We start from the raw sequence: 22286 nt of genomic DNA on the forward strand, positions 1-22286 counted from the left end.
TTTAATGGTGTTTCATTTTGGATTCATGGATTCTCCCAAAAAAATAAATTGTATTTGCAATTTCTTCACAAAAATTACACCGATAAAGAACAGAAAGCATACAGGTCCCTACACTTTCTGAAAAATAAAACAAAAATAAAAAATCATGGTAAGTTACTGTAAAAATAGAGAGTATGTTTGCAGACACCAAAGCTCTCTGCATTCTCAGAGGAAGAAGAAATGGCACTGAAGAACTACATATTCTTTTCTGCACATGATGCTACATGGTGCTCAAAAGCAATCTTTCCCACTGGAGTAAGACCAAAGGTGCTGTTCGGAAAGAATCATGAGATGAGACTGGAATTACAGCAGGGTATTTTTATTCCCATTTAAGACTTGATCATGGCTAACGATATACTCCATAGCGAGAGGAATCCAAGCCCTGGACACAGACCTGCCACAGGAACAGCCAGACACACGTGGCTGAAGGGCCTTGGTATTGTCTGAAGAGTCAGCTTGAAAGTAATTGCTTAGTATTTGTATGAAAGGAAACACTTGTATAGGGTTTTATTTTCTTGTAATGAGAACAGTAATGAAATTCTCCTGTGTTGTACCTCAGAAACTGCGCTTTCTCTTGAAGGACACATTCCTGCCTGATAGCTCTGATCTTCCTTGTGAACCTTTGTGGTTCAGAGTATGTCCCACAACTCTTATTCTCATGAGGTCCCAAGATAAAAGGCCAGCTTCTGCCACACCCTTCCAAAGACTTTCTCTAAGCCTTTAGAGACAGTTTTTCAGCAATTCTAAGGGATCTAGTATCCCAGGGACTTTCAGGAGTGAGCAGAGATCCAGTCCCCTGGCCCATCCTAAAGCAAATCACTCAAAAGAGGGACTGAGCTGATTCAGCACAATCCATCCAGCCTGTCAAAGGTTTGAGAGGCAAGAGCCTGGTTCTAGAGCACAAGCAAATGCTACATAGCAGACTCTCTCAACCACCTCAAAAGATCAAATTATTCAAACTGGTATGTACCTGTTCTTACTTTGAGATAATCATCTCCAATTTCAACCAGTCCATTTTCATATTTTGGGTTTCCAGTTCACATCCCCAAAAGTAACTTGCACATAAAAACTGAGTAAACAGATGTCATTCCATGTGATCAGAGCACACAAATGCTGTTTCTGCATATAAATTACATTTTTCTATTCCCAGAAAATTGGCATACTAAAAGGCAAATTACATATCTCTAGGCAAGTCAAGAGACATCAAGAATAAATATTTTATAATGCAACTAACTTTAAAAACAAGAGGATCTTACAAAGCCTACCACATTAAAAAGAATCCTTACCAGAATTCAGACAACTGTACTTAAACTGAATGCTAATACTAAATTCCTACATTGACCCTGATGTCTGCTTATGCGTAAGGGAGTTACGAAATGGTGTTTTGCCCTGTGGCGATGCTGCCCCAGATCCTGACCATGTTGGTGCTGAGACTGACTTGACTGGAAGAAAAATTCTTTCATGGAACCAGCCAGTAACTGCCCATCTTTATTTCTCAGGGAACAAGCATTCAGAATAGCTCACATGTCAGCAATGATTTTAATACTACCTGCTCACTTAGATGACCAGCAGACTTCTATATATATAAGAATCCATTTTGAGAGTATAATCACATAAATCTGTTTTCAAATGCAATACTAAATCTGATATTAAGATACCAAAATGAGGATTCAAACAAAAAAGTAGCTCTTTTTACATGCATGAGTATCCAGTCAGGCAGATAGGATTATCCTGAAGTGTCCTTACATTACAAAAGGTAGATATCCTATATCTGATGTAATATAGAATATATATTATTATAGATAGATAGAGCTATATAGAGAGAGAGTATATATACATATATTTATACATGATAACAAGATGAAGTATAAACCTATAACTATTATATATATAATACATTATTATATTATATATTATATTATTATATAATTAAATACAATATATATAAAGTTATATATAATATATAATAGTTGTTATATTTATATACATATAAGTTTATATATATAAGTGTATATATATATATAAAATAAGTATAAAACTACAACAACTCATTGGCTTCTCAGTCTGAAACACCAGTGAAAATATTTAATACACAAAGTAGTTTTCAAAACTGATTTGATCATAAGAGGACCTGCAAAAAGAGGAACTGTTCTTTGTAGGATAACTTTTGTGATAACATGCCTATTTTTCCCCAGCCATGTAAATGAAAGGAAGACTACGTATTCACATTAACAACCTGATTTAGTGTGAATTTTTGCAGCAGCAGCTTCTCATGTGCAAGACTTTGTGCACAGAGGTGCCTGTGCAGACACACAGAAAGCCTGTAAACCACTGAATATGTTTAAAACCCCCTTGAGTTCTGTGGTCTCACACATATGCTTTAGCGACCTAAATACAAATAATGTAAGAGCAGGATCAAGCCACTTCACTGTGATTTCTGTAATTCCACCTAGATTTCAAAGTTATTATTTAAAATTACCAATTTGTCGTTTAAGCCCCAAATACTGCTAAGAGCAGGTTATACTTAAAATTGCTCTAACAGGTCTAACACCCACACAAGGAATGCTGCAACACAGAATGGGAACCCTGGGGAAATTTGATTCCAAGGTAGGAAAGTTTAGACTGTGAAGCTGCACAAAGAAAGAGAGTAACCAAACATTTGAACATGGAATAATATTTTCTCTCAACAAAAGTCAAAGTTATTACATGCTATACAATATGCAAAAAGGAATATCTGCACTTGAAACCTACAGTTATCTATGGCAGCACTGAGACACTACAGCTTTTCCCTCCACGCACCACAATTGCCATAGCTCAAGATTATATTAAAGTACCTAAAAAATATTAAGAAGGCAAGAGAAGGTCTGAAATAAGACCTTGGACATATCCATTTTCCCCATATGTAAGAGAGGACCAGCAATTTTGTGTTAAAAACATTTGCAAAAGTATAGGAAGCCTGTGCTGCTGTGCCTCCCCAGCATCTTCATTGGGCTGTTCTCTGAGTACTTCATATTATTTTCAATAATATATTATTTGATTTTGTTCAAAACCTTTGAGAAGACCTATCACCCAGGTTTGCAAGAGCTGCTTTCCTTAACATCAAGCTCTATTCACTGAAAAATCCCAATAAGTCTCCGGCTTTGGTGTGTTTCACTCAGGAGGCAAAAATAAATTATTGCAGAGTAAATAGCTCTGCTAGTGAAACTGCAGAGTGCCCGCTCATTCTGTGGGCACCTGACTTAAAATGATACCATACAAATGCCTGCTGCATACCACTGCAGCAAAATTCTTCAGTTCTCAAGCTCCATTTTTACTTGCTGCAAGCAGAGGCCTCAGCAATAAAAATAACACTTTTCCTGCTTATTAAGGGGACTAAGACTATTTATCTCAAGCAAAGAATTTTGGAAGACTTTGGATTTGAGTTTGCTAAATATGCCCAGTGTAATGAATACTTTAGCATACAAATAGTATTGTGAGCTGCCGAGAGCCCCTGGACTACAAAAGGAGAAAAGATATGATCTAGAAGCATCTCCAGAATTGTCTTCACTGTTCACCAGAGCCTTTTATGCTGCTGTCTCTCTTCTTTACAATGATGAGGTCTGTGTTAGTAAGAGGAAACAGAAGACTTTTGCAAGTAATAAGCAGAATACAAGAAGAGATGTCATGACCTCAAGGAGGATGAAAGCTGCAGAGAACATCCAACAGGTAAATATGCTCCACAACACAGACAAAAGCCCATTCTCAGGCTCCTCAACACAAGCCAGGAATGGTTTGTACTGTATTGTCTCAGATATAGACCTCACTCTGGCCACAATGAAAGTTTATGCTGCGTATCATAGAAGACAGAAGATCACTGCCAACTACAGAATTACCTCAGTGACTGATCATTCCAAAAAGAGATCATTCCAGAAGAAAGATTTCCCATTTCTGTCAGAACAAAATAAAAACAAAGATCTATCATTAGTCACCAACAGACATTTTCAATACAATAAAAATCTACCATTAATAGTCAGATCACTGAAAAAATCATCTGGTTCATCACTGCTTTAATTTTGAATGAATTAAACTGTTGCAAGGAACACATTCAGGCAGGCTTGGTTGTCATGTATGTAAACCCTCTCTCTAAATATAAGTCCTTTAAAGTCTTCCAGCCTGGGGTAAAACCAGTCAAAATAATCCAGCAGGATATTGCCTTTCCTAGCTGTCTCACTTTCAAGTTCAAATCAATCAGTCTATTACCTTCGAGAACTGGCGAAGCTAATAAAAAATGGACATGAACTGATCAATAACTGAAGTCAGGACCTGATGTTCTGGAGGGCAGAAATCAGCTCCAACTTGTTCAGGGTTGAGCTTGACAGCTTTTCTCACTCCACCACAATGAATGATGAAACTCCCTATAGAACAGGTCCAAAGAGAGCCCAGCACATAAGAGCCGGCAGCAGCAGCACATATAACCCAACCTCAGGGTAGAAGAACTGCCCAAAAGCTACATGACTACAAACATAAACCCTACCATAATTTCAGGCAGGAAAGACAGCAAATCTTAGGTTGTCATTAGAAACAAGCTTCTTGAAAATCCAAGGTATTTCTTTGATGACAGTTTTGTGTAAATTGCAATTAGAAAGTATCTTCTGCAAATGCTTTCCTGTCAGTTTGCAACACCACCTTTGTTTCTAATCAAAGGTGAGAGTTTATTTCCAACATCAAAGCTGAAAGAAAAGCAAGGCTACGCAAGCAATTTACAATAGAAAAGCAAGAAATAAGATTGTTATAGTCCTTTTGCTCTTAATTACTGAAGATTTCAAAGCCAAAGGGAATTTTGCCTTCACATTTTGCTCAGGACTTTGCTGAGATTTACAACACCCAGTCTCTTTCCTGGCACACATCTAAAAGGAAAGAGGGAGTTCACTAGAAGAAAACAATTTACAATATTTGTATTTTAGTGCTGTCATGCCCTACTCTTTTGAGAAAGTCTATCTTGGTTTTACTACGGAACACCTGGCTACACTGAGGCACCACACTGTACACTGTGATATTTCTGAAGATAGGTGCTGTGCTGTTGAAATGCTGTAAGATGTCAATGTAAATGAAAAGCTGAAATCTTGGAAGGAGAGATGCAAATGTTGCTACGCATTGAAACATTTGCTTATTTTTAAGTCAGCCAGTGTCTCAGTATGAAATATAATCACAAAATGTTATGCATACAACAGATTTCAATAGTGAAGGCTTTAGTCCTTCCTGCATTACTAATATGTAATAACAACAGGCAGGTAAAGAAGTATTCTCAACATTTCCCTTAAAAATTAAAAATATTATGAAATTTGAGGTGCAAATGACCAGGCTAGGAGACACCTGTCCTCATACAGATTATTTTCTTGGTAACCTCTAAGAAAAACCATGCAGGCTGCAGTGTGGCCTAAGGCAGGGCAGACTGCATCAACAGCGTTAAGAACTCTGTACATCTACTCAGGCATCCTCGCAGCTCTGTGCTCCGTTAAAAGGAATAAAAAATTTGCAACCAGGTTGTTTTCATCCAAGTTATAAACATTCAAAAAAAAAAAAATTTCATCTTGTATGTGCTCAGTAGAGGTTAGTTACAGTTAATTAATTCCTGTGTTTATGTGTTCTTACACACCAGATAGCTTAGTGAGCTATTCAAGCACTTCCAAACAGGACATTTTCTGGCAAGTTCCTTATGGAGACTGGACATCACTGACAGTTTGTCAACAGCTTTGTACTGCTATGAACAATGAATAAATAATGCTGGCAGTCTCAGCTGTTCTTCTGTCCCACAAAATGTGTCTCCATCTTGATAAACCACATTAGTGAGTATAATAAAAATGCAGATCCAAACAGGCTTGGATTGAATGTTTATCCATATCTCAGAACCTCCCTGGAGGTTAACTCCAGAGAAGCCATTTCCATGGAAATTCCAGCAAGACACCATTACAAATGAATCTGGCTTTAGATCTAACTACAACTGAAAGTGAGAAATCACTTTGGCATCTATATCTTCTGTACATTCCACAGGAAGAATGAGGCATCTATTTCACAGATGAAATGGCAAATAATAAGATTTATATTAAACCTTTAAAACAGTCTTAGTAAAGGTAACTAACAGCTAAACATGGAGAACACATAAGTGTAAAATAGGGCAGAAGACTGAACTGTCAGAAAGTCAATGTTCTATAATTTTCTGCAGAAAAGTCATATCTGTGTCGGGGGGGAAAGTACTATTTATGAAAATAGCTGTTAAAAATAATCAGGAATTATTAAAGACAGAGAAGTTTGATTCAACAAAACCATCCAATCTGCAGCTTCCATGTGTGTTTCTGCTGTCAGATTCTTCTCAGATGTTTGTTGTTTTTTTTTTTTTCATCTCTGAACTGAGAATATCTTCTTATTTCTGTCACAGTTATATACACTGCTTTACATTCAATAGAGGCCACAGAGGAGCTGGTAGATTATTTTCCTGGGTTTTTTTGCACATCAGGAGTAGGAAGAGAAGTTCTCACCCCCAAAAAATATATATATATTTAGGCTGTAGAGTTTCATGGAACTTCCCATGAATTAGATTGACCTCTCCATTAAATTTAACTGAAGTTAGATCTGGCCTAGTTTGAACATGAGCACAAGTATGCCCCAGCTGGTTTCTAACATCTGTGAAAGGGGCTTCCATGCTGAAGGACATTCCTTTGAATAAAGAGCACCTCAAACAACAGCCCCGTGTAGCAAACGTGACAGGTTGAACTTAAGGACAACTGCTGACTCACACAGCAGTAAAAACTCTGTGATGTTACATGCTTATTGACTGGCAATTTTGTCTCTTGCTTACATCCACCAAGAGACTGTAATTGTAACAAATATGTTTATAGCTCGCTGTTTTCACACATGTAGGTGGGTTTTCAGCAAGCTGAAAAATCTCATATCCATCCATACTTAATGTTAATATTTAGTCTAGTTTTATACCTGCTAAATGTAATGACTCCCAAGAGTCATCATCAAGTAGGAGATGGACTCAGCATAGTTCCCAAACAGTCCCATACGGAGAATGCATGGCTGCTGCTTCAGGGTCAACCTCAGTAATAACCCTATTGCTCATTGCTGTAACCTTCACTTCTCTTAATGCTTAACAAATTGCTTTTTCATAATTAATTTTTGGGATATTGCTCAACATATTCAAGAAGCATCAGAAGATAAAGCAGGAAAAATAAATGATAGAACATTTTAACCTTAACTATTGCTAGTATTTCACATTACCTGTTTTCAGGATATGGCTATAATCTCCAAACCAAAGAGACATCAGTCATGAGGACACTGTTCTTCGTTGACTAAGAAGAGGAATGACACCTCAGCTCTTGCACATTGCTGCAATATTCAGAGTAGAGAAGACAGCTCCTGCTGTGTCGCCAAAACCCTGCTGGACTGCTAAGGATGCAGTACTCCATAAGGATCACCTGGACCATGTTCTTCCCAGTGGGAAAGGTTGAGGCTCAAACTACTCTGTAGGCTGTGCAATTGGCAGTGAGCCCTCGAGAGCTACCTGGGGTGTGAACAAGGATGTCCTGGACCAGCAGTGCTAGTGAAGGGCAGAGCAGGATGAGGGCAGGCATCCACAGAGTATCAGGATTTGGAGGAGCAGGACAGAAATAACCGGTTCTCCTGGACAGAGAAAGGCAGGTCTTCCCTACGAGAAAGCAGCTTCCTAAGGCATACGCACACAGAGAGACAGAAAAGCATTTCAACTTTACAGAGAAGAGAAATATGATTTTCTTTTCTAAGTTGAATTCTGAAGCAAATAGTATTTCCCTGGTGAACAGAAAGTGTCAGCCAGCATTTGCAGCCTCGAGGAACTATCACCTGACTAAATTTGGGAAGACTATAGTCCTTCAGAATAACTTTCAGTCTCTAGCCTTCCAGCTTCACCTCAAAAATAAGTTATGAGCTTTGTGGCAAATAAAAACTCCCTTCTTTTCAAAGGAGTGACACCCTTCTGCTAAGGAAGCAGCACTGGTAAGAGCCTTTTAGTTCACTTCTAACATTGACTTCATACACATCTGTCTTGACATGTGACAACTAAATTATGCATGACTGATATGCTTACAATTACTAGATCTAGTTAAAATAATATGATATCCTGGGAACACAGACACCTCCATGCATGGAGGCATCACCTTCCACCTCTGTTACTGTCTGAAACTGGAACAGACTCTGATTGCATTAAGAAAAGATGAGAACTCCCAACAAAACTTTGAAAAGTGAAAGTTAAAGGCAGGGGGAAAAAACCCAAACAGTTGAGTTTGAATAAAATGGTAACACAATTAAAGCTCCTAAATAAGTAACAATCACTGGTGAATTTTCAAAATCCAGGAACATTTAAAAAGGGCCCTGTTATCCACAAAGAAGGAGATGGACTTGAGCACAATGGAGACACATAGAAAATAGTGATTTCTTTTTCATGTTGTCCTGAAACCCTGAAGATCTTCATGGCTGGGCTTCGCAAACGAAGATTTGGGAAGGACTCTACCCACATTTGCTACAGGCGCGCTGGTGGCTGAAGAGACCAATGCGAGATAGACAAGTCCAGTTGCAAAAGGCACAGCAGAAAGACTCTTTAGGAGGTATTGACAAGACACAATTCTTTCTGTGTTGTCTTTTCTCCTCAAGAGTGATCCTGTGTGCGTTCTCAAAGGAAGCAGCAGCATTATAGATGGTGTGTCTCCAGACCTCCCGATTGGAGGCCAGGGTAGACCAGCAATGAAGATCAGTGTGGCCAAGGCTGAGATATTTTTTCAGGGAGTCCTTGTATCTTCTCTTTGGGGCTCCTCTCTTGCGGCAGCCGGTGGCAAGTTCACCATAGAGCATCATCTTAGGGAGGCCGTGGTCCTTCATCCTTGAGATGTGTCCTGCCCAGCACAGCTGTGTTCTCAGCAACATGGCCTCAATACTCACAACTGCTGCCTGTTCTGGAACAGATGTATTGGTCACATAATCTGATCAGTGGATGCTTAGGATTGTACGGAGGCAGCATTGATGGAAGCGTTCTAGGAGTCGCAGGTGGTGGCAGTAAATGACCCATGGTTTGGACCCATATAAAAGAGTTGACACAAAGACGGGCACGGACTGGAGCACAATGGAGACACACAGAAAATAGTGATTTCTTTTTCATGTTGTCCTGAAGCCCTGAAGATATCGATCTCCTAAATATCACTTGAGTAAACGCGGAGGAGAGGCTAAGCTATTAACCTCGGGCTTGCAAGTCTTAAGAGTATTGCAATCCAAAATACCCTTGTTGAGAGATAGGAATATTAGACTCCTGCAGAAAGAAGGAGAACCCACTGAAGCATTTCTGACTGCCCTTAAATTAATGAGGCAAAACAAAACCATGTTAATTTGGCAGCTTTTCATATAAGACAGTGCTCAAAGAAGAGACTACTATCAAATGCAGGTCTACAGACAAGGCTGTTTCTACCTCCTCTACTCTGTTGAATGGAAATTATACAGTGAAAGTAAGGTGAAACTAGATTAGAGTCTCACCACTTTGAGGGGAAACTGAAAATCAGAAAGTCATAAGTGCAAGAATTCAGAAGGGATTTCACAGGTCAAAATGCAAAACAAATGCAAAAGAAGTCTTACAAAAGATATAACAAAAGTAGAGCCCCAAATAATTTCCAGCATTTCAAAAACGCTGTACCAAAGCTACAGAAATAACCATTAAGAAAAATGGAGCCCACCAGTAGCAGATGCAGAGGAGAGCAGCACAGAGGTGCACAGGGACAGCCAGGGGGACAGCTGTCAGCAGTCTGGGAAAACAAGAGCTGAGATGATGTCTCAGTACTCTCAGCAAACATAATACAACATTACTTGACAGAACTCTTTGAATTACATATCAGTGTTCATGGCTCAGCTTGAAAATCTTGTTGTAATCTGAATTAAAAAACTCATAAACTCATTAAATAAAAAAATATAGAGTAAGGACAGTACCTTCTGAAAGACTGAGTCAAATACAAGCCACAGTGGGAAGCAGCTAGGCTTGTTATGAATACTGGGAATATTAGAAATATAAGGACCAAAATTAACACAAGTCAGAAACTTGGATATGAATAATTTAATTTACACAAAGAGGATATCAGTGTGACCCTTTCAAACACGTGCTGTCTTACTACAGCAAGAACTGACATTTCTCCTAGTTGCCAGGACACAGCCTGCCAAAGGACATCACCATGCACACTTATGCAGAAAGAAGCTTCTAGTGGTTTTAATTGGTATTGACTTTGTGCTCTCTGTTTTCTATTATGGGTGCGCATTAACACAAAACTTCAAAACAAAATTCCACTGAAATTAATGAGTTCTGCAAGACAAAAAGAGCCTTGCTGAGCTGATATAAAAGTCAGCAAAAATACATGGAAATTACTCTGAGGTTCAGTTGAAAAGTTAATGAATTTCAATGAACCCAATTATTAACACAGATTCTGAATTTCATCAGTATCCTGGTCAAACAGAACCACAAGCAGAACCTCGCACAAAGAAAGAGAAAACCTGAATATCAAGAAGCGCAACACTGAAGGAGGCTGTGGAAAGGATGTGTAGATGATGACACAACTACCCTCCTTACCATCCTTGATTTCATATGTTTATGCCTTCATGATGAAAGGAACACAACTCTAGTACTTGTAATACTTGCATCCTTCTTCATTATAGCAGAACGGTAGAGGATAACCACTGGAGCCAAATGGAAGAAATTAGGTATTCATGAAGTGCAAAAGTGATAAATGAATTAGAAAAAATGCCCTGCTGGGCAGCTACATGCCAGACCACAGACAAGTGCAATTAGAGGCAGACAAAAGTCATCTAGGGAAGCAGGCAGGGACATCTCTGTGGATGGGACACAGAAGCATGTTTTTCTAGGACCTCCTCTGTGCAGCCAGGTTGTTTAGCCTCAGCTTTTTGACCCCTCCTGGCAATCATTATCAACTTTGCTCCAAACTTTGCAAATGAGAATTCTGCTTTCTCACTTTTCAGTTGAGAAAATCCTCTTTTGCATGATGCCCAAACTGTGCAAAAGTGAGTGAAAAATAAAACAAGTGCAGAAAGCAATGAGCAAATCATCCAAGGAGCAAAGCACAGGCACAAATCAACAGAAATCTGAATCCAGTTAGGCACATTGCTGCTTTCTTGTACAAGTAGGACAATCTTCTCCCTGCTGTTCTGACAAAAGGGAACCTTGAAGATTTTCCACCAGCAATTTTCTGCAGAACTTGTTATTCAGACAATTTTTTACACTCTAGAAACACACAGAGAGATTGTGGTTGCAATACTCCCCCGGATGCCTACACTTGACTGCAGGGCCAGGGGCTCCCACTGTCTTCAGCTGTAATGGAGCAGCTCACTGCCTGAGGATCTGGGGTTTATCCAGAGCAGGTTCAGCTACTCCCCATGGTAGAACTTCAACACTACAAGGCTGTCTGTAGTATTTGCTTTAGGAAAATAAACATTTAGCTATGAAAGATTATATGACTGGTACAGACAGGTATTATTTGCATGGTCAGGAATATCTCCAACTTCAGAAAACAAAAACAAAGCCCCAACAAACCAGACCATATATTGCTGTGTCATCTGTCTTTGTGTTAATTTCTCATCTCGTTTCTAGGACCTCAGAGCTCCTGCACCATCAGCACCGTTCTGTTGCTGCAGTAGTGAGAAAAATGTCATCCATTAAACAAAGAACGTCTACTGAGGTACAATGGGGCTTCATGTTAAAATACCTGATCAATCAAAGAGTTATGGTCAACGGCTCACTGTCCACATGGAGACAAGTGGTGTCCCTCAGGGGTCGGTGTTGCAGACGATACTGTTCCAATCTTTGTGACACCATGGACAGGGGGATTGTATACACTCTCAGCAACACCAAGCTGTGTGGTGCAGTCGAGGAAAGGGATGATATCCAAAGGGATCTTGACAGGTTGGAGATGTGGGCAAACGCAAACCTCATGAAGTTCAACAAGGCAAAGTGCAAGGTCCTACACCAGGACTGGGGCAATCCCGGGCACATCTTCAGGTTGGGAGGAGAAGTGATGGAGAGCAGCCCTGTGGAGACAGACTTGGAGGTGATGGTTGATGAAAAACTCACCATGAGCCAGCAATGAGCACTTGCAGCCCAGAAAGCCACTGGAATCCTGGGCTGAATCCAAAGGAATGTAGGCAAGGGATCAAGGGATGGGATTCTGCCCCTCTACTCTGTTCTTGTGAGACCCCACCTGGAGCACTGAGCACAGTTCTGATGCCCCCAACATAAGAAGGACGTGGAACTGTTGAAACAAGCCCAGAGGAGGGCCACAGAGTTGACAGGAGGAGCATCTCCTCTACAAAGACAGGCTGAGCAAGTTGAGGCTGTTCAGCCTGGAGAAGAGATTGAGTGGAGACCTCAGAGAAGCCTTCCAGTATCTGAAGGAGGTCTACAGGGAAGCCAGAGCCTCTTCATCAGGAACTGTAGGATAGGACAAGGGAGATACTGGCTTCAAACTAGAATAGAGTAGGTTTAGATTAGATGTTAGGAAGAAATTCTTCCCTGTGAAGGTAGTGATGCACTGGCACAGGCTGCCTACAGAAGTTTTGGATCTCTCATTCCTGACAGTGTTCAAGGCCAGGTTGGGTGGGGCCCAGAGTAGAGGGGTTGGAACGAGATAATCTTTAAGGTCCCTCCCAAACCAAACTATTCTATGATTCTATAGTTTGATCAAGTAGATATGTTTATGGCAAATACAAATGGAACAGATAAACAAATAAACACCGAAATAAAAATAACTGCAGAAAGAGTTCCCACCTAATGCTCAATGCAAGAGCATTAAAAGCTAACAGGCTTCAAGTTGAAACAAGGCAAAACGTCTCACTGGTCTTTAGGGGCAAAGAGAAATGCAAGTGTGCATGTATGGTCATGTTTACGGAGAGTGGGAGAAAATGTATAGCCAAAGTCAACAATGCCTCTGGATATAGTCTTGGACCAAATCAGACCCTGAGATACAATACCTCCAGGGTTCCAGAGTGCCTAAAAGAAAACTGGAAAGCTTTTTAATAGAAACTTCATATAAAGGAGTCTTGATCCTGGCATTTGAGAGATCTGCAGATCCTCAGAAGTTAGGCAAGAATGAAACTTAATCCTGCAAAATTCAGTAAAGTATATCTCTCACTATCACAAACTGAAGTGAGGGCAACAGGAGCAGGCTTGAAGTGGCAGGTCAAAGCAGTACTGCAGCACAGTCACCCCAGCACACTGCTCTCTCCTCCCCAGAGCTCCAATGGGGGCCTGATGAGCAGCTGCAGACAGACACAATTCACATCTCTCTAGGAACAAGCTGCAAATCATTCTGTGTAAAAAGGTCTCATTTTTGTGCAACTCATTTTAATAACTACTGCAGTGTAGCTATGTTTGCCTGTATCCACATGTATAATAAAAGTGCTGTGTGCATCTGCTGATGGGGATGACATAGGGCTATATTTGAAAATTTGTATATTCACGTGAGAACAAGTGGGAGCTGAAAAATAAATCAGAGAAGGAAGAATACTGGATTTTAGGGCCAGGGCAGGAAAGAACTGGCCCCAGAACCAGCAACTGTATTTTAGCATGAAGCCATCATTATGGTGAAGTGGAAATGGGACCACACAGCAGGGCAGAGATGTACAACAACTCACCAGGGAGAAGCCACTTTCAGCCCAGATGCTGTTTAACCACACACATCGTATAAACCAATCTGCATCTTAATTCTGTGTCACAGGCTGACCTGAATGCATGTATGTAGAGTCCAAGCAGGTCTCTAGTAAAGCAGAAATGTCTTAAACAGGGTTTACAAGTTAGTCTGCATTTTAGTTTTGTTTTTTAATCATTTTAATTTCTCTTCGTCTTTGAACAGCACAATGTTTGAAATTCAGCTTTTAAAAGTGAAATAAATAATCATGTCGGCATGAAAATGCTGACATGAAAATATGCACTTGTATAATTACAATTGATAGACAATACATTTAAAGAAAATGCTCAGAATATGATTCTTACCAAAGCTGGTATCAAGTTAGTTCCAACAAGTAGCAAAATTTTGAATAAAAAAATCAAAATCTAAAAAAAAGGCATGGAACAAAAGAGAGGGGTAAGCAAGAATATATATAAGAAAATATGCAAGACTACATGCAAAAAAATTGTTTTAAAAGTGATGTTACAATTTCAAAACTGACAATGTGAGGAGAAAAGGAAGAATTGAAATACCTTTTAAATCTTGTATGCTAAATAATGGTGCAAACAAATGAAAACATATATGAGCATTTCCTTAGTCCTGCTCTTTGACATACAATTTGAAAATCTCACTCTTTCAACTTATATGAAGAGGAAAACCCAAAACAGCTACAGAATCTTCAGCACTACAAGTGTTTGCTGTGTGAAAACTTGGTGAAGTACTGTGAAATTGCCAACAGATATTTTGGGTTTTTTTTTTACCTGAAAGACAACCCCTGAAACTTCTAATTAGATACCTGATTTCTGAATAGAAAAATCGGTACTATCTCTGAACTGGGCAATGTACATGAGTTGCTCACACAACTTTGAAGTAACCTGTAGATGAGAGGAATAGGGGACACTCTCCTCTCAGTTTATATTTCACCCTTTCCTATCAAATGCCTGCCTTATGGCATTAAAACATCCCACAGAAATCACTGGTGGGTTTGTACAAACTCTTCTCTTCCCTCAACCCTCAGACAGTATTGCTTCCAAGCACGCTATCAGACACAGAGAAATTACAATTAGGGATGACTTAGGAAGTTCAAAATAAAATAAAATCAGGGCAAATAATTGCCAAACAATGGTTTGCCACACTCAATCAGATCAAGAGCTCAAAGTCTATCATCTTTCATAGCATCATAGAATAATTTTGGTTGGAAAATACCTTTAAGATCTTTGAGGCCAGCTGTTCCCGAAGTACTGCCACTATGTGATATTCAGAGGCCAGAAGGGGGAAAAAGAAGGTCTAGTTTTTCCCCAGTACAGCATGCTTCTTGTCTGCATGTCCATCAGCACAGGCCATGTTGCAGCATCTGCTCAAAATCACAGGAGACAGACAGAACACAACAGATCCATCTTTCAAATATAAGTGAGATCCTTAAAAGTCAAGGAAATTTTAACATACAAAGCTACATATCTCAAAGTTACCTATGAAGCTGGTTTGACTTTCCCTTTACATTACTTTAAAACAGCTGGCTTTCAGTTTTACTATTTTTTCCTGCCATGACAATGCCATGTTTCTCTGTTAGCCCAGTGAGGACACGGCTGGTGCTGGAGGCACACAGGAGGTCCAAGGGGCACAGCACACAACTTGGCTCAAGGACTTCAGCCTTCAGCTGGCTGGGAGCCATTGCTGTTCCCTCAAAAACCAACTACCCACATGGGCTCCTCTGCCAGGTCAAATAACACCTCACCTGTGGCACGGCAGCATCAGCTGGCCTTGGTGTGTGCGGTGCTGCCCAGAGGCTGTGCAGGACGGGAGACTCCTGCCCACAGCTCCCTGCCAGGGTGGAGATCCCAGAATCGCCCATCAGGGGTGCTGAGCAACTGGGAACAGTAATTACACGGTTATCTTTAGTTAGGTTTTGCTACTAATCCGATCTCATGCACACGGGAGGCAGTGTCATCAGAGGAAATGCATTTCTGTAAAAGGTATGACATTAGAAAAAATAAAATTCTACCAAGAATGAAGCAGTAAGACAAAATGCTAGCAGAGGAAGCCATTACAGGTGACACAGGAGTGCTCTCAGCCTGGAGAGCTTTGCAAGCTAAATATCAGCAGCATGGTATAGAGTTAAAGAGCTAATGGGTTGTGTATTTCCTTCACAGAGAAGAATATTTTCAGTAAAGCAGCAAAGATACATCTGCTATAAATATTTAACAACTCTGTATCAGCTTGAAGCAAGCAGGCTGAACAGAGCCTTCATTTTGAAGCAGTCTCTGTTTCCAACAGAGCAGACACGTGTAACACTACCCTCTACTGTAGGAAACCACGAAGTGCCTGGCTGGGTGGCACTGCAGCCAGCACAGCCACCAGCCCCAGGGAAGCCTTTGGACACCATATCCTCCTCACCCACGGTGTGCCACCGCTGCTTTCTCTGGTGAGTCACCCTTGGCCCATCCCAGTTGCTGGCTGCTGCATAGGGTGAGAGGGCAGCAGGGAGACTCCAGGGTCCCCACGGCTCTGACACTTTGATTCAAAGTGCATTGACTTGCATAGTTTAAAGTGTGTCTGTACTGAAATACTAAAATACATTCAAGCTTTTGTTCTTGTTTGTATTAATTTATAATTTATGCTATATACAAATGATTTCTAAATTATGTTCAGTCTTTTATTACCCTTTCCTCATGCCATGTTCTGTTCCCTGTTAAAATTGCAAAGTGATCTGACGTAAATATCCATTTTCTAGAAGGCTGAATATAGTTGCTCTATTGTAATCAACAGCCTAAAATCTGAGTCTACAGCTCAGCATGTGCCCTACAGAGCACAAGCCAGGGCTTCTGCTGAAGCATTTCCTCTTCCAGGGTACCTCAGCTTGTACTGAAGGGTCTCTCCTAACCCCTCAGGCACTCTCTTCTTTCCATCAGGATGGCATACAGCATGCAGACAGCAGAGAGCACTGTTTTCTGCTTTACGAACCTCTCTGAGAAATTCACGACTCCTAGGCTAAGGACAGGAAATGGGGATTAGCTGAGAGAGTCAGATCCTACACCGTCCCCTGCAGCAGTGTATGTGTGTGCGCTCATAGAGCAAGCGAGGAGCTATTTAGCTGAAAAGGGCAGTCATAGTCCCAGTCCTGGAGCTCTTCTGCAACAAAAAAAATCATGTTATTAATAGTCTGTTTCTCTAGTAGCTCTTGTGAAGCCACACCTTTACATGGGTCAGGGCAAAAGGAGATGGCACCAAATCTTTCTGAACGCTAAGGACATGAGGGAAACACATTCAACCTAGAAATCCTTTCACAAAAATCACACTTGCTCATCTACTGATCTTCCTAAACCCTCTCCACACAGAAGTATTCATCACTTCTCTGCTTTCAAACCGCTCAAAAAGCCTGCAATGACTGTTTTACAGACATCTCAGTCCAACTGCCCTCCAAGAGAGACATGTCCCTTCTGTATATCCTTTTTAGTCATAACCCCAGGCCACAATGCTGAGTCTCTCACAAGAAAGCCTCAGACTACAAAAGTTACCCAAAAAAATATTTGCAACTAGACTAACCCACCAAATAAACCTATTGAGACAGGAGATTAAACACAGGGAAGGTATTTCAGTGAGTAATACATAATTAAGCTGGGAAAATCCTTCCCACAGCTGTTGGCAAGTTATAAATTCATAATGTGTCAAAAAGTGACCAAAAAAACCTCTGGAACATAAAAGCAATGCATGAAGTCTTATTAAAAGTCTTACTTCTAGAATTTTATAAACTTCTAGATCAGTGATCTCTAGATTAGGAGTTTACTTAGGGAAGTGCCTGGATATGCTTGCCATGCTGTGACAGACTTTCCATGGCACATGATATCCACACCACCCAAAACGGCTACCGAGTTTAAAGGGCATCTGGACTAACCCAGCAGGGCAGCGCATGTGGCCAAGAAAAAACTTTTTAGAGCTTGCATACTTATTAGAAGCAAATTATGTAACTGCAAGACTTCTGCAAAAATAGGCGAGGGTTTCTGTAAGTTCCAGTCTCAGGTTTATCTATGCAGAACAGTCACTAAGTGATATTTGAATTGCTGTAGCTATTATGCATTACACCCGCTTGTTCCTAAAGCTGATGGTCCTCAGTCAAAACAGAAGTACCCTTTGTTGATTTCAGTTTATTTTATTTTGATAGGGAATAAAAGAAGGAGAATTATGGGTGTATGAATCCTGAGAAAGAGTATCAGCAGATCTAGGGTCTAATGCTCTGTAACAAACACAGATTGACTTCACACAGTAGGTCAGTGTGCCATAAACAGAGTTAACCTAACAGGAAAAGATCTGAAAAAGAGATGCTTTGGAGCCTTAACAGAAGAATTATAGCCACAGAAACAGAGAATTTCCTGGGGGACAAAGACCCCACAACTCGGGAGCACCAAGTTGCCCCCCTCAGGAACACAAACCCTGTGTTCCTGCAATATTTAATTTTAATTTTCCACCTGTTATTCAGAAATAACAGCATTTCTTTTTGTCACAACACTTGCACACAGATGAGCTTGTTAAAAATTGAGATGCCCAAAAGCCACAGCTACAAAGACCAGAAACAGCTGAGGGAGATCTATTGAACTTCAGCAGGGATGTCTGTAACTTTTTTTTAGATACCAAGCAAATAATAGCTTCTCTGAAAGACTCTGAAGAATATCATTCAGGCTTAAGCAAGAGCTCTTCAGACAGGCAGTTCTAGCACCAGGAAGGAAAGAGCAATTCTGTGTAGATAAATGATACCAGAGTATGCCGCTTCCAACAACTGCTACTTCCAAGGCTGCTCTAGTTTTTTAGTAGGAAACTAAGTTCCCAAAATTCACAGGCCACACTGTACATGACTCGATTGTTTTAAAGACCCTTAAGACAGCACTACCGAGTAAATTATAAACTTATATATCCAGCATTTCATTCACTGCCTGTAAAAGAAGGTTGGTGGCCTTGCTCCAAAAGGGCAAATCTGAGCTCCATGCTGCCAAGTCTGAAAATGAATTCAAAGATGTGGCACACCATGGGCACTGATACAACTCTTTTGCTTAAGCGTAAAGCATAACCTAATAACAGCCTCAAAGGATTGCTGTATCTGACCATGGGAGGGCTTCTTAATTCTATTACTTTTCATTCAAATTTCATTATTGAAAACAGAAAGGGAAGAAAAGCAGTTAATGGGGAAAAATAATAAACAAAACCTATGTAGATAATCACCCATGCTCACTTAACCCATTGCTGCAGGCAGATTAGATAAGAGGAGAAGCAGGCAGAATTTTCTGAATGATATGTTCTATTGCAAGCTCAAAATCTTAAAAATCAGTCCTTGAATGTAATGAAACATTACTATAATACATAATATTCATTATAACAAATACACCACAGTGCAGCATGCTGTTCTCTTGCCCACCCAAACCCCGCAAGTCGAACAAAGGGATTAGATACTCTTAAGCCTGGTTGCAAGATCTGGGACTTTTCATTAGAGATTTACACCCAGCTTTGCTGAAGATACACTTTCTGGCCACGGGCTTTTTTTCTTTTCTTCTTAGGGATAGGGTTAAAAATTAGAGGAGACTAAGAATTACAGGGTAGAATGCAGCTGCTGCTTCCCTGATGGAACGTGGTCAATGTGCCCCACGAAGGTTCCCAAAACAATGATAAGCACCTGCTACAGGGGATGGGACAGAGGGGGAGTAGCACGGAGACACTGAAGCCTCCCTCCATAGACATCCCTTCAGGGAGGGGAACATGGTGACACTTTGTAGTTCAAGGACCGTACAGTATCTGCTCACCAAGGGAGATAGATGCCAAGGACAACTACCCTATTAAATATTTATGACTGAAGTCACTCAAGCACCACCTAACCTAAAGTAAGTTAGGAACAGGGGGAAGTTGGAGGAAGACTCCACCAAAACTGCTGGGATCAATCGACAGGCTGAACCTGTCTTCCCCACCCTTTAGGGATCCCTATTGGGTAAGAAACATATTCTTTGTGTGCTAAATGCTGTTATTAGGATTAGAGCTTGTGTTTATGTTTGCTATGTAGTACAACAGATTTCTTTAAACACATTTTTGCAGTCAGACACCATCACCGACAACCTTGAACCTTATTAACCTGCCACAGTTTGTATCAATAGAGTGGTATTCCGTAAACTGTTAGAGTGAGTCCTTTACCGGTGCTGGCAGTTGTCAGCAGCAGACAAGACATTGGGAAGGCCCGCGAGGGGTCTCCACACTGTTGGCTCAGGCCCTCCGTAAAGAGAAGTCAAATTGCCCTCCAATCCAGTGAATATGTTTGGTGAAGGGTCCCCCTTATGAGATGACAACAGACTGGTCAGACATAAGGGATTAGGCTCCCCTGGGGCACTGACAGACATATAAATCACTAAGGGTCGAGAAAATCTCCCCTCTCTAGGAGTCGGGCAAACTCCTCTGTCCTTTTCATGTGACAGTTTTGTCTCTCAGCTTCTACACCTATGAAATGAGACTACAAGCCAGAGTCCCCTTTGGAAATAAGCCTACTGCATAAAAGTTAGAGACCAACTCTATTGTGCTTGCTTTTGCAGAGCTCTTTTTGGATAAGAAAGCCTGGTGTTACCTGGTTATTTACTGAGTAGGAAATTCGGCAAATGCTGCTGTAACAAAAAGGTACAGTCAACCTATTTACCTAGGGCAGGGTATAGTGAGAGTGGAAATACTGCTTGCTGACTGAATTTGACATTGTGGAAAAGATATTCCTGCAGAATCACAAGCAGTTATCTCCACCAACACCCCCTCCTGCCCTGTTATCTTGTACCAGCAGCTTTCCATAAACACTTGCAAAAATTTACAGAGAGCTGCTGATTATTTGAACTGGCACGTGAAAGCACAGCACTGTTAGGACAGCCTGGTAAGGGTTAGGGTTTTGGCAGACTATGCATCAGAAGGTTTTCACAGCATTTGTGACAACCTCCACGTTCGCTGCATTGCAACAAGAGAGGTGGCTCCCTGCAACAGACAGACCCTGCCAGCTTGCACAGCTTTAAACCTTCTTTCTGAATTCAGTCCCCAATATTTGTGTCTCCTGGGTGATACTAGCACTGTGCATACTTGGAAGTACAACCTCCAATGAGTTGGGGAATAAGAGCTGAGGCTGGACACACCTGCAGTTTTAGGATGAGTGGAGCAATATGAAATACCCTTGACAACATCACTGCAGTTGAATTACAGCAGTGGGAGATGTGCACAAATGGGAGTTTTGGAAGTGCCTCTTGTTGGCTGAGCTCTCTCTGGCCCTCAGTGTGACATGGAAAAGCAGATATTGGGGGATTAGAGTTCCAAAAGCTTCAGATAAACACATTTCCTACCAAAGCCCCCAGCAGCTTTGTAGTTCACATCTGCCTGAGCTGGAACTGTTCCTCTCTGCAATTTCACTACAGAAGGAGCCTTGAGCATGATACCTCTCCCTTGCATATAGATCAGGGCTCATGGCAAAAGGACATGGAAAGAGAGAAGTTATTTCTGTGTAACCCACCAGGCACTGTTCCCTGAAAAAAAGGTTTGTCTGTCACATCACACACCCGCTCTTTCCCCTCATTTCCTTGGCACCTTCTCATCTTAAGGTACAAAATTGCTTACCTACAAGAGACAAGCCGGATCCTAAATGCTAAGCTATCCATCTCCTTAGGCTGCACAGGGGCAGGGAGCTTGGTACTGAGATTCCTGGGAAGAAGAATGTCAAAAGTCAGTATGCAAGAAATCCTTTTGGATTTTATCCTGGAGGCATTGACAGCTTCACAGTCCTGTGCTGTCCATTGAGCACAATACATGGTGAAAGACTTCATGCTTTAAAATGAGGCTCTCTAAACCAAAAAAAAATGATGCTATGCATATTTTGACCCTGTGGATTTCTCTTCAGGTGAAGAAGAAATTATTTCAGTGGCTTTACCAAGAATCAAGAAAGCATTCTCTATAAGTTTTTTTAAAGGAAAGTAGAACAAGAACACTAGTACATCAGAAAATCTATTAATTCTACACACTACTTTGTGTTCATACATTTCAAAGCACCAAGGTGCATTGACAGAGAGCCAAAATACACAAGGACCAAAAAGATCCTGTGGCAGCAAGAGGACATCCTGAGGCTGACTCCACCAGGCTGTACCGCCACTGTGTGGCACAAGTGTTATGGCATCAGTAGCTACTGACGGTACAACAGACAGCCTGGTACAGTTGTTAGGCTGTTTCCTGGTCGAATTACATTTTGATAACATACAAGTAGGACATATGCAGCATCCAAACCTGTATCATCAGTTATGGTGAAATACATTTTCATTCGTATCTGATCATTCCTTTGCTATGAGGGTAGTTTGTTAGTTCACTGAGATAACACTAATGCAGCTGCTGCAACATGACCAAATGTTCTAAATATAAAAAACATTTTTAAAATCCTTGATTATATTAGTTAATTTGCTTCATTAATGTATGCTACTACCAAACAACAAATACAAAACAGAAGCAAAGAGTCCCTGAACAAATAAACACTCAACATCCACA

The 22286-nt window shown here is 40.7% G+C and overlaps 1 protein-coding gene across 1 annotated transcript in view; it reads right to left on the reverse strand.

The window, feature by feature from the left end:
* The window catches only part of LOC113989358 (Kv channel-interacting protein 1), a 350034-nt gene extending 334921 nt beyond the window's left edge, over positions 1–15113 (reverse strand). Inside the window, exon 1 of the mRNA XM_039386657.1 lies at positions 14967–15113. The gene's annotated coding sequence lies outside the window, so the exon portion shown is untranslated. The remainder of the gene's footprint in view (positions 1–14966) is intronic.
* Positions 15114–22286: the final 7173 nt, after the last annotated feature.

Source organism: Pipra filicauda, unplaced genomic scaffold, assembly GCF_003945595.2.
Source record: "Pipra filicauda isolate LSUMZ 115617 unplaced genomic scaffold, ASM394559v2 scaffold498_size1627759_pilon, whole genome shotgun sequence".
NCBI classification, from domain to species: domain Eukaryota; kingdom Metazoa; phylum Chordata; class Aves; order Passeriformes; family Pipridae; genus Pipra; species Pipra filicauda.